Source organism: Ceratotherium simum, chromosome 2 (assembly GCF_057802395.1).
Source record: "Ceratotherium simum simum isolate JZ-2026a chromosome 2, ASM5780239v1, whole genome shotgun sequence".
NCBI classification, from domain to species: Eukaryota; Metazoa; Chordata; class Mammalia; order Perissodactyla; family Rhinocerotidae; genus Ceratotherium; species Ceratotherium simum.
In genome coordinates, this window is record NC_141901.1 from 11,106,827 (window position 1) to 11,118,740 (window position 11,914).

Here is an 11,914-nt window from a genome sequence, read left to right on the forward strand (position 1 = left end):
GCAGCAAGGAGGAAGCTGTTAATTCCATGAGGAATCTAGGCAAGGCTTCAAGGAGGGCATGATTTGAGTTGGCACCTGCAGGGAGAACGGGATGATTAAATGCAGGGAGGATGGGAGCGAAGGCATTCCAGGCTGCTCAGGAAAGCACAGCTGGCTCAGAGAAAGAATCCAATCAAGGTGGCCCAGGCACCGGCCCAGATCTGGAGCCTTCCAACTTCCCATTGTTACCACGGCAACACTCAAACAGCTTACTCCAGCCCAGCCCTCCCTCCGTGCTTTCCTAGCCAGCTGCTCTAATCCAGGGCATTCCAGGGGCCTGGCCCATGGGGAGGGCTCCGCAAGGTTGTGGCCTGAGGAGGAGGGCTGCTCCTGGGAAGCTCTCTCTCCCTCCTCACTTTCTCACCTATTATGACTTGAATGTCCAGGGATAGGGCTGGGGGGTGGCTGATGACGTGCTGGGCCCAAGGACCTTCAGGGGACGTTTTTCACGTTTGACCATGAAGGGAGATTATTGTGTAAGAAAACTTGAGTGCATAGGGAATTTTCTGCCTCCTTCTCCCCTCACTCCAAACATACTTTATCCTTTTGTATTTTCTTAAATTTGGTCATAATCCTGATTTCAAATCTGGGGTCACCAAAGTCGGTTCTAGCTGGCACAAGTTCAGAGGGATCTCTCTCTCTCTCTCTCACACACACACGCACATGCACACACACACACGCACACGCACGTGCTCACGCACCCATGTAGCAATACTGTTAACATTTGGCACAAGGTTGGTGGAAAGCAAATGAGATTTCTGTCCAAGAGGGACAAACCTAGATCACAGGGTGCAAACTGGAAGCCCACGAGGTAGATGTGACCAATGCCCAGATCTTGTTTGAGCCACAGCTTTCCAGTTTCCCAGCACATCCTCCTATATTCCCACACTGCCTGTGTCACTTCTGTAGGTGGACCAGCCTGGGTCAAAGGCCGCCCGCCACCCCCATCCACTAGCTGTCTGACCTTGGAAAGTCCCTTTACCTCTCTGTGCCTCAGTTTCCTCAACCATAAAAGAAGGATAAGAACAGACTCCACGTCGTTGGATTGTTGTGGAAATCAGATGAGTTAAATAATCTGTATAATGCGTTTTAAACAGTGCCTGGCACAGGGTTAGTGTTCAGGAGATGTTAGCTTTCTCTGTCAGGGCCCCCTAGGCATCTGAGCTCGTGATCCAATGGTAAGGAGCTCAAGGATGCAAAAGGAACCACAGTGATGACTCCTGTGTGTAGCACGTAAAGACGCCTTTTGTCATTTCAGGCAGAGCCAGCCAGGGATGCTCTGGCCTGTTAAACGTAGCAAAGATTGACCAGTGTGCAAGCCCCATCAGATGGGGGTGAGGGAAAGGAGGATTTAGTGGCGTGGGGGAGTTACACAGGAGTTACACAGAGATCATCATAGTTGAAAATTTCTGTCCCTCTCTCCTACCTCACCTCATCTGACGACGCATGAAAAGTTATGGTGCAGATGCTGTTCACGTCTGCTTCCCCACTGACTGTAAACTGTGTAAGAGCTCTTTCCTGTAGTTATCCCCTGTGCCTAGTTCTGGGTTGGCACACAGTAGATGCTCAATAAATGCCCGTCAATTGGTTAGCGAACTGACTGACTGGTTATGGTCTTGAGGGATGGAAAAGAACCAGAATTAAGAGTGTCTGTGTGAGGGCTATATGTCTATATGCTACCTCCTCAGGGCTGGGGTGTCTACATTCATCACTGGCAGCCCGAGCCTTCACATCTATACAAGCTTTGCAGAGCCTCTGCAGGGCCAGGTCACCGGGTGGTAGACCAGGGTAGGGCTACCGCAGGTCGAGGGGACCAGCACTGGGGACTGTGCAGAACAAGAAGGCCTTGCAATGGTTGAGCTTTTAAAGTTGGGGATGGAGCCAAAAGCAGCCACTTATGGCTCAGGCAAGTTGGTCAGAGCCTGGAGAGCCAGCTGACCAGGATGAAGCAGATGTCAGGGATGTGGATAGTGGTGCCAGCCAGAGCCTGGGTGTTGAGGGAAGAGATGGTGGCACTAGGAGCAGAGATCCCAGGACAGACTCTAACCCCAGGGAAGAGGCTGTTTCTCACACCTCTGAACCAGTTGGCAGGACTTGCAGTGAAGAGCTCGCAGGCTCCTGGGCATAGGCAGTAGGCCCCTGAAGGTGGAATCTGTGACCATTGTTTGTTTCTTAAATTCCCCACAGCCTCTAGCATAGGGTCAGACACTACGTTTAAAAAATGCATATGGGAAAAGTGCAACCAGAGCCACATCGGGGCAGCTCTCCCTTCTAAAGCAAGGCCGCCAGGCCTCCGAAGAGTTTCTACGATTCTCCTTTTGCAGAGAGGAGCTGAAGGTGAAGACTGAAGGGGATTGATGGCACCCAGATCTCACTGAAAATCCCCGGGAAAGAGGAGCCAGAATTACCAACCCCAGAGAGTCTAGACCCTCCCGTGAAGCTACCACTTCTCGAACCTGCCGGCTGAGGTGAATTGCCTCAGATACGGTATAGCCGTAAGCTAGGAGTCTTTGAAGCAATGATACAACCTTGAGATGAACTGCAGAAATTACGGTTTTGGAAAGGGGTTTGCCAGTTCATTTCATTTCTTCTTTAGGGTCCCAGGCCCCTCTACAGTCTCCTCACTTGGGCGTGGAAGATCTCTTCACAATCCCTTTGAACGACCTCCTGCCCCTCTCCTCACCCTTCATCCCCTCTTCTCTTCTCTTATGTGCATGAGGCCTGTTCAGACATAAAGGAACAAAAGACATTCTAGGCGTTTTCTCTTCTCCTTCCCCTGATCCCTGGGCCACATCTGTTTTGAGAAAGCCCATGAGCTGAAATATAGGTCCAGGTATTGGAGTCACGTAACAGCGTGACAGGGGCTGGAAGTTCCACCTGCAAAAGCGTGCGTGTTTATTAACCTGTGTTCAGTGAGAAGCTGCTACTTGCCCGATACTGGACACTGGGAACGCAAGGATGAAGTGGTGGTGCCAAAGGGCGACTGGGGGAGAGTCCAGTCTTACCATGGGTTACAAAGCTTTACATATCAAATAACACGCTTAGATTTCATCTCCTCTGGGAAGTCTATCACCCAGAGCTGGACTAAGTACCCTTCCTCTGAGTCCCATGGGAAAGGTTGTGACGTCTCTTATAGCATTTATTACACTATATTATAACTGCCTCTTTATCTTTCTGTCTGCCAAAACAGACTGTAAGCTCCTGAGAAATAGTACGGCTTCTTATTCATCACTGGTGGCAGTTGCAGAGTTTCTTTGTAGGAGAGGCTTAGGGGTAACACTCTGGAGCCAGGGGAAGAGGACTGAGCTCTTGGCGAGACCTCAGTTTCCTCCTTTGTAAAACAGGGATGACACTGAGCTGTCATGATGGTTAAATGAGAGGCAGCAGGCGCAGTGCTTAGCACGATGCCCGACACACACACACAGCGCTCCACAAACGCTGCTGCGTTATCTGCTGCTTCCTACTCTCTTACACCAAGGAGTTACAGTTTACCCATTTTTTAAGATTTCTTAAGCATCCAAATAACTCTTCACCTCTAGGACAACAAGGGGCAGGATTTAATATCTCTCATTAAAGCATAAGATCACAGACCACAAATAAGAGACCAGGCATGGAAAAGTATGCCACTTAATACGCATATTAGCCTCAAGGAAGGAGAGTGAATTTATAAGTATGCTGATAAAAACGTGGGGGAAGGGACAACAGTTTGGTGGTTCCTCAAAAAGTTAAACATAGACTTTCTTTATGATCTAGCAATTCCTCTCCTAGTTATATACCCAAAACAATTGAAAATAGGTAACTCAAATATATCCTTGTACATGCATGTTCACAATAGCTAAAAGATGGAAACAACCCAAATGTCTATCAACAGATGAATAGATAAACCAATTGTGGTATATACGCACAGTGGAATATTATTCATCCATGAAAAAGCACAAAGCATCATTACATGCAAAACTATGGATGAACCTTGAAAACATTAAGCTAAGTGAAATAAGCCAGACACAAAAGGTCACATATTGTATGATTGCATTTATGTGAAATATCTAGAATAGATAAATCTATAGAGACAGAATGCAGATTGGTGGTGGCTAGGGGCTGGGAAGAGGGAGCAATATGGAGTAACTGCTTAATGGGTATGGGGGTTTATTTTGGAGTGATGAAAATGTTTTGGAACTAGATAGAGGTGGTGGTTGCATAATATTGTGAATATACTAAATGCCACTGAATTTTTCACTTTAAAAGGGTTAATTTTACATAATGTGAATTTCACCTCCATAAAAAAAAATATGGGAGAAGACAATGTAAAATTTATTGAAAGCTAATAGATGGTAAATGGAAAAGAATGGTATAGTTCCCATTATTAATTGTTTAAGAAGTATAAAATGTCACAGTTTTTTTTTAGTGGGTATTTATTCATTCACTCCAATACCAAATGTTGAACGACCACATGCATCAGTGACTTAAGGATTCCTTATTGAAGGAATAATATTTTTTAAACCACTGAAAACTTATTCCTGGAAAATGTCAGTCAGGAGCATCAGACCTTCTTCCCCATGTGGCACATGCTCTGTGACTGTGTCCTGTCCCCTTGTCCCAGACGGGGTGGGGGAAATACAGTGCTTCTGTCTGGAAATGAGATAGTCTTTCCATGGCTAGCTGTGGAAATCCGTGCCATCCCATCCATTGAAAACACAGTGAAAATCAGCTCTTTCCTCAGAGGGGTCAATAACATCCTCATGCAAAACTATGAAGAGCACAGTAGTTAGAAATCAGCAAGTATCCTAAGGCACCTGGCACATCACTGCCTTTTTCTGAACCTGAGAAGGCTGTGGGCCAAATATCCTGCAGGGCAGGATCTGAGTTTCTAATTTGGAAACCAAGAGAGCTCTGAGCAGGTCATGTCTGGGTGGTGTCGTGTGCAAATGTGCTCCTCTCTCCCAGTGGAGGTTTCATCAGGGGATGGTGTGGGTCACCCACATAATGAGCCTGGAGATTTTAATCTAGGCCGCTGCCATGCTGCGCTGGCAATTGCTACTTAGCAGATTGTGGGCCTTGGGTGGGAGGGAATGTTTCAGGTGGGGAGTGGAAGGTAGAGAGAGATAAGGGAGGGTGGAAGCCATCAGTCATTTACAAGAAAGGGGCTGGAGAGATGGGGTAAGTCTGCGGGGCTGGCCTTCAGCGCAGTGTGTTCTCTTTTAGCTTCGCCACTTCTGCCTAGCATGACGTTGAATGAACAACTGTGATGTGCTCATAAAGTAGCCTGGTGGGAGGGAGGCAGCAATGGCTGTCATTTTTGTGTGCCTCAAATTCTTAGCACCACTATTCCACAAATGGCTATTGAGAGCCTAGCATGCACACTAAAACTTCGTGGGAGCCAAGAAAGCTTGGATGAACATTTGTTTACTCCTGATCCCTAACTGTGGGGAAGGTCACTTTGGCCCAGTGTTAGTTTCTGGGTGATTTCAGGCCAGTGTGCATGAGTGGCTGTCTGGAGCCTCCAGGCTACAGCCAGGGATTTTTACAGCAGAGGGGCTTTTGAAAGCTGGCACTTTGTCCCATTGGTGGAGCTGCATAAGAATCTAAGATTGGAAGCCACGAGCAGAAGGACACAGACTCAGTATCTTACTGGGGCTGGGGTGGAAAAAGCCAGACTCACATTGCAGCATTCTCTTCTCTTTAAGGTGGCCACGGTCACAAGTCATTTAGGTTAAGACACAGCACGTCCACTGTGTGCCATTCTGTTCCCATAATGCTAAAGCTAATGGAACTTTCTAGTTTCCACTGATGCTTTCTCTGCCCTCAACCCCCACCCTACAGCCATCTCTAAACCTGTGGACCCCCAACTTTTCCTTCTCAGGACAATCTGAAGACTAAAAGCACTAGAACATGTAACTATCCTCATTGCTATTATATATTTTCCCTCTCATCTGCCAATTTTCTTTTACGACTTGCCTGGAAAACTAAAAGAAATTGCTGATGGGCTTTCCTTAAGTCTATCTGGCTTGAAGTTAGGGTTGTATTTGAGGAGAATAAAAGTCAACTGAAAAACATCCTAACAGGAAGAAATTACGGACAGTTAAGAGCAACGACAAGTCTGCAATGGCTTACAAACACAATCTTCAATTTGGACCAAGAAATATAGCAATGATTAGGTTTTCTCTCATTTCTTAGCAACAAACTCCATGGAGCAGCTTGCTCACATCGTGGGAGCAAGTCTCTTCCCAGAGGCTGGGATCCAGTTTGGACACTGCCACGGCCCCTTGGGAGTTGCCCTGAGAGAGGAATCTTGGTTTGTGTGAAGTTCATTTTGGAAGTCAACTACCCTTGCCCAGTCTCTGCTAAAGGTCCACTCACATCCCCACTCACGTTCAGATGGCTCAGGCAGACATGGGAGAAAAGTCAGAAACCTGAGCTGGTCATGCGGCCCTGGGGATGGCCCTTCAAAGAGTTTGCTGTAGATCTGCCTTCTGCTGCTTGGAGAGGGAAAAAGTCTATCTGCTGCTGTTTTATCTCTTACTGTGCCTGTGACGAGCCTCATGAGGTCCTATGATTTGCTTGGAGCCTTTCTCAGTGAATGGTAAGTTGTGTATCAATATTTTATGTGTGATGCTGGCCCATCCACTGGTTTCAAAACAGTCTTCATGATAAGTTTCACGAAACACTAAAAGGGTTTTAGTTCATTAAGGCACCCAAAGCTGTTTCCCTTCTTGAAGGGTCTTTGGGAATTCTCAAGAAAAGTTTAAGGATTGAAGTTGAGGAAACAGAAGGGATGGGTGTGGGATGGAGACTGTCTGGAAGGATAAGATCTGCCGGCATATCTTGAAGATCTGCTCGTGGTTTCCCCAGGTGGCCACTCGGGGAGGATTCAGCCTTCAAGGCAGTCTTTTCACTTGACCTCTCTGCCGGCATTTGAGTGCCTGTGTGTGTTCCTGTGAGTGAGGTAGATAAGGGCCAGGTGATAGAAGCCCCCAAGAGTGTCCACTATTGGGGCCGGCCCCGTGGCTTGGCGGTTGAGTGCGTGCGCTCCGCTGCTGGCGGCCCGGGGTTCGGATCCCGGGCGCACACCGACGCACCGCTTCTCCGGCCATGCTGGGGCCGCGTCCCACATGCAGCAGCTAGAGGGATGTGCAGCTATGACATACAACTATCTACTGGGGCTTTGGAGGGAAAAAATAAATAAATAAAATCTTTAAAAAAAAAAAAAAGAGTGTCCACTATTCCTGAAAGGAGAAAGAGAGAGCTTGGATTCTGGCCCCTCCGTTAATCAGCTGTTGACCTGGGCACACACTTCACCTCCCTGAACCTTAGTTAGCTCGTCTGTGAAGTGAGGGGGTGGTGCTGGCTCATCTCTAAAGTGTTTTTTCATTTGAAGTCTTTGAGTCTCTGGTTACTTCCTTTTCTTCATCAACAGCCAGCCCCTATCAGAAGTCTGTTTACTTGAAAGTTTTGATGCTGGCGTAAAATTCCAGCTGCACTGGGTTGGAACACATCAGGCTTCCCTTGTTGGGACAGAGGAAAAGCACAGAAATAGCCAAGCCATCAGCTGATGCTCAGATTCAGGGCCACTGCTGGTTTAACCAGCACTCGGTGAAGATTAGAAAAAAGCATCCCCTCTGGGTGGACTTGGCTGTAAGTGGGGTGGGTCTGTGGTCTAGCAAGTGGGATACTGGCTGCTTTCAGCCCCACGAGCTCCCTGGAGCCCTGTAGAGTGCACAGCCTGAATCAGCATTAGTGGAGGATTCACCACACTGGGCTCTGACCACGTTAGGTGAGGAGAAAAGAGAAGGGGCCAGAACAGACGCATGCCATTGATGTGATGGAAGGAGACTGATAATTACTGCCTTAAAATAGTTCATACAGTTAAAAAGCTGCAAGTCTGGGCCTAAGATGCTGTCCAGATCCTACGCCTACAAAGCCCATCTGATTTGGTAGCAAAAGAGGCAAGATTATAATGATAATAGAAACCCTTACATTTTTATAGAAACTTACAATTTATGTAGCACATTAAATGCACTTTCTTTTTCAATTTGATTCTGATTCTAACCATTGCCCTGGTGAGTAATAATTATCCCCACTTTAAATATAAGGGAAATGAAGATTAGAGATTCAAAGACTTGTTCAAAGGCAGCTGATAAGTGGTCAGGGCAAGGATTGAACCCATGTCTGTCCGGTTCCAAGTCAAAGGGTTTTTTCTTCCAGGTCACATAAGATCCTGATCTGGGCATTGGCAGCCAGACCTAAAGAACTACTCTATAGGAGTTTAGAATTAGTCTGAGAAAGTCATCCTTGTTTTAATGAAGGTAGGACTCTCCCACACAGGTGCAATAACCAGACTTGGAGTATGAGTTCTGGAGAGGCCTTGGCAGATCTTACAATTGAACTAAAGTATTCCTTTCTCACATGGGGGGTAGGTTCCTGGGGATTTGCTTGTTTGGTTAAATGCATCTGCACTCTGTTCCATTAACTAAGGATTCTCTCCAACACTTTAGGTATCACCCTGCAAGGCATCCTGAGAAAGCCTTGGGAGTCCAGAGAGAGTCATCTGGAAGTCACCATACAATATGAAAATAATATCTGTCAGCCAATACTGACAAATCCAAGACTCTTCAGCATCAGTGTAGTCTCACTGATGGTGTTATCACAGGCCTCTTTAGCTGCCTTCAACACTGCTTTTACGTACAACATCTGGGATAGTTAAATTGGAGCAGCCTCCACCTCTCCCTGAGCTCCAGACTTGAACACCCATTGACTACCATACATCTCCGCTTGGACATCTCCTGGGCACATCCAACCTAATCGTGTCTAAAGTGCTCATTGCCTTCTTCTCCCACAATCTGCTTCCCAAGCCCACTCCTCTCATAGTTCATGAGATTTCCATTAAAGGCATCAAAATGCATCCCCTATCCCCAGCTCAACACCTTACAATCATCCTCTGTTCCACTCATTCCTCCCTCACTACATGCACTTGGTCATCAGGTACTTTTGATTCTACTTCCTAAACACCATTGAACTCCATTCTCTTTCCTCAGTTTCCACTGCCTTTATCTTAGTCGAGGTCCTCCTTATCTCTGCTTCCCATCTGCCAAAACTCCATCTGGCCATTAGTTCTCTCTCCAAACATAAATCTGACCATACCCTTCCTCTGCTTAAAACCCAGAACCGACTTCCCACTGCCACAGGAGAGAGCCCACCACCCTTAGTAGTAGCGTAATCCCCAATACCCACAGTTCCCGCAACCTGCCACTGATTTTGCCTATACTCTTTCCTCTGCCTGAAATACCCTTTAGGAACTCCTAATCATTTTCAACACCCTGTTCATCCATCACTTCCGCAGTGCTGACTTCCCCGTAATTCCTGGGGGACTCTATCACTCCCTCCTTTGGATTGTTTCAGTGCCCCATAGCTTGCGCTATTATGATGTGTAGGGCAGTCACGTGTCACTTCACTATGGGGTTAGTTCTGAGAAATGCGTCGTCAGGCGATTTTATTGTTGTGCTAACACCACGGAGTGTCCTTACACAAACCTAGATGGTATAACCTACTCCACACCTAGGCCGTATGGTACTGATCTCATGGGACCCACTTGTACGGGTCCGTCAATGTCCGAAACATTGTTATGTGGCGCATGACTGCATTCTAAACTATAGTTTGTTTCTGTCTCAAAATCTTTACCAGATTCTGGGTCTTCAAAAGCAGAAACTGTCTCATTATCTTTTGACTCCCGGATCCCGGCACACTCCCTGGCACACAGTAGGTATGGTAACTGTTGAATGAATGGATCAGATAGATGCACTGCCCTCTTTGACGAAATCAGTAATGTAGCTTGTTGAGCGTTCATTATTCTCTTGGGTTTAGTTTTCAGGGAGAAGGGCAGAAGTCATCCTTTCTCTATTCCACAGGCTAAATATTGACAAAGGATGGAGGTTGGAGAAACATTTGTTTTGCAATGCATTTCTTTCCTAAAATTGTCTCTGGCGTGGGGATGGGGAGCTGGAATTTCAGAGGAAATGAAGGATCTGATCAGATTTTCCAGTGCGGCTGCCTCCCTAGCCCAGCACTGGGCAAAGGGAAAGTATATCAGACTAGGAGGTTGATGGTACTCTTTAGGTGGAACTTGCAAACCGTTTGTAAAAGGGTTAGGAACAAGACACATCAATGCTCCTTTTTTTTTTAAATTTTGGTGAGGAAGATTGGTCCTGAGCTAACATCTGCTGCCAATTTTCCTCCTTTTTTTGCTGAGGAAGATTAGCCCTGAGCTAACATCCGTGCCCATCTTCCTCCACTTTATATGTGGGATGCCTGCCACAGCATGGCTTGACGAGTGGTGTGTAGGTCCACGCCTGGGATCCGAACCTGCGAACCCCAGGCTGCTGAAGCAGAGCCTGAGAACTTAACCGCTATGCCACCGGGCCGGTCCCATCAATGCTACTTTTAAGTTCCGCTCCTTATAACTTAAGGCTCTCCCATTATCTAACAGGACTTCAAAATGAGGGTTCCTTAAAATCAGCTTCAGGGTACTGTGAACTTTAGCTGAGTGAAGGAACTGCAACAGCTTTGGAATGAAGGTGCTTCTGAGATGCTCAAGTACCCTTTCCCTCCTCTTCCTCATTCGACAGAATCCTGGAGCAGTCCTGCAAGGTAGCTGGCATGCTGGCTGCCAGTGTCCTCTGTGAAATGACGGCTGTACTTGTCTGCTTCGGTTTCCCTTTCGGTTAGGCAGGACTTTTGTTCCCATCAGCTAACGTCTATAGTTTATTTAACTCTATCATTACACCATGTATTTTGTGAAGGTCTTCAAAATACTAGGGAAACAAGTCTAATTGTGTCCTCCACTCTACCTTCACGGGTGGGGTGGGGAGCTGGGAGGGGGACCATTCAGAGAGTCAAAGATGTTTGGAGGCAATCTGTGTTACATCAAATCCCCTAGAGGCTCAGGGAACAGCAGACAGGTCCCCATTCCACCCCTGGCTCCAGGCCATATTTTCGTTTTGGCCAGTTTCTTAGCCCCACTGAAAATCTGGCTTCACCCACCTAGAATAATTTAGAAACAGCTAAACCCAGGATACTTGTTGGAGAGTCTCAGGCCTTAACTTTTTCAGTAGCAAGCAGAACCTTCCTTCATCTGTCCTTTTCAAATCGCTCCTACCGGCAGCCGTTGTCAACTCGAGTCAGAGAACTCCACCCCAAACCCCTAGGAACCCATGCGGACTCAGCCCAGAAGCAGATGCAAGGCTGCTGAGGATCCTCGCGAAGAAGGAAAACAAACTAAAAGTGAAGCTGTGAAGGGGTAGGGGTCTATTTAGAAATAATCCTTAAATCTTCCTTTTCTCTGGGGCTGGTCTCATCTTTCTAAAGAAAGAAGTGAGTAGGAAGTTCCCTTCCAAACAGAGGGCAGCTTAAACTGTATCTAAAAAAACCCACAAGAACCACAAGTCTTGAGACTCACCTTTCAGTCCACGGGCGGGCTTCCTGCAGGCGCGGAAGCCAGGGATCCACCGGGGCTGCCCGTCTGACAGCGATCGGGGACCAGGGGCAAGGTCCAGGTTTCCTTCCCGAAGACCCTGCGCGCCCCACGCGGAGCTAGGTCCGGAGGGGAGCGGTCAGCGGGGGCCGCCCCGCGCCGCACGTACCTGCCGCTCGTCGGGAGAAGGGCGCCCTCTGTGTTCCCTGCCCTCCGGTTGGCCCACGCCTCGCATTTTTGAGGTTTCACTCCGACTCCGTCCTGCCCTGATGTCAGAGACTCGACTTCCTGAATCAGACTCGCTCTCTCTCCTGCGCCCCGGGCTCGGCCCAGGCTTTGCACGCGGGACCCACAGATCACGGGTGCCCCTGGAGTTGGGCGCACACGCCCCAGACGCGCCCTCCCTCCCGG

General features: G+C 47.7%; 1 protein-coding gene across 1 annotated transcript in view; it reads right to left on the reverse strand.

The window, feature by feature from the left end:
* The window catches only part of KIAA0040 (KIAA0040 ortholog), a 35,798-nt gene extending 23,884 nt beyond the window's left edge, over positions 1-11,914 (reverse strand). The window contains exon 1 of the mRNA XM_014783394.2: positions 11,489-11,914. The gene's annotated coding sequence lies outside the window, so the exon portion shown is untranslated. The remainder of the gene's footprint in view (positions 1-11,488) is intronic.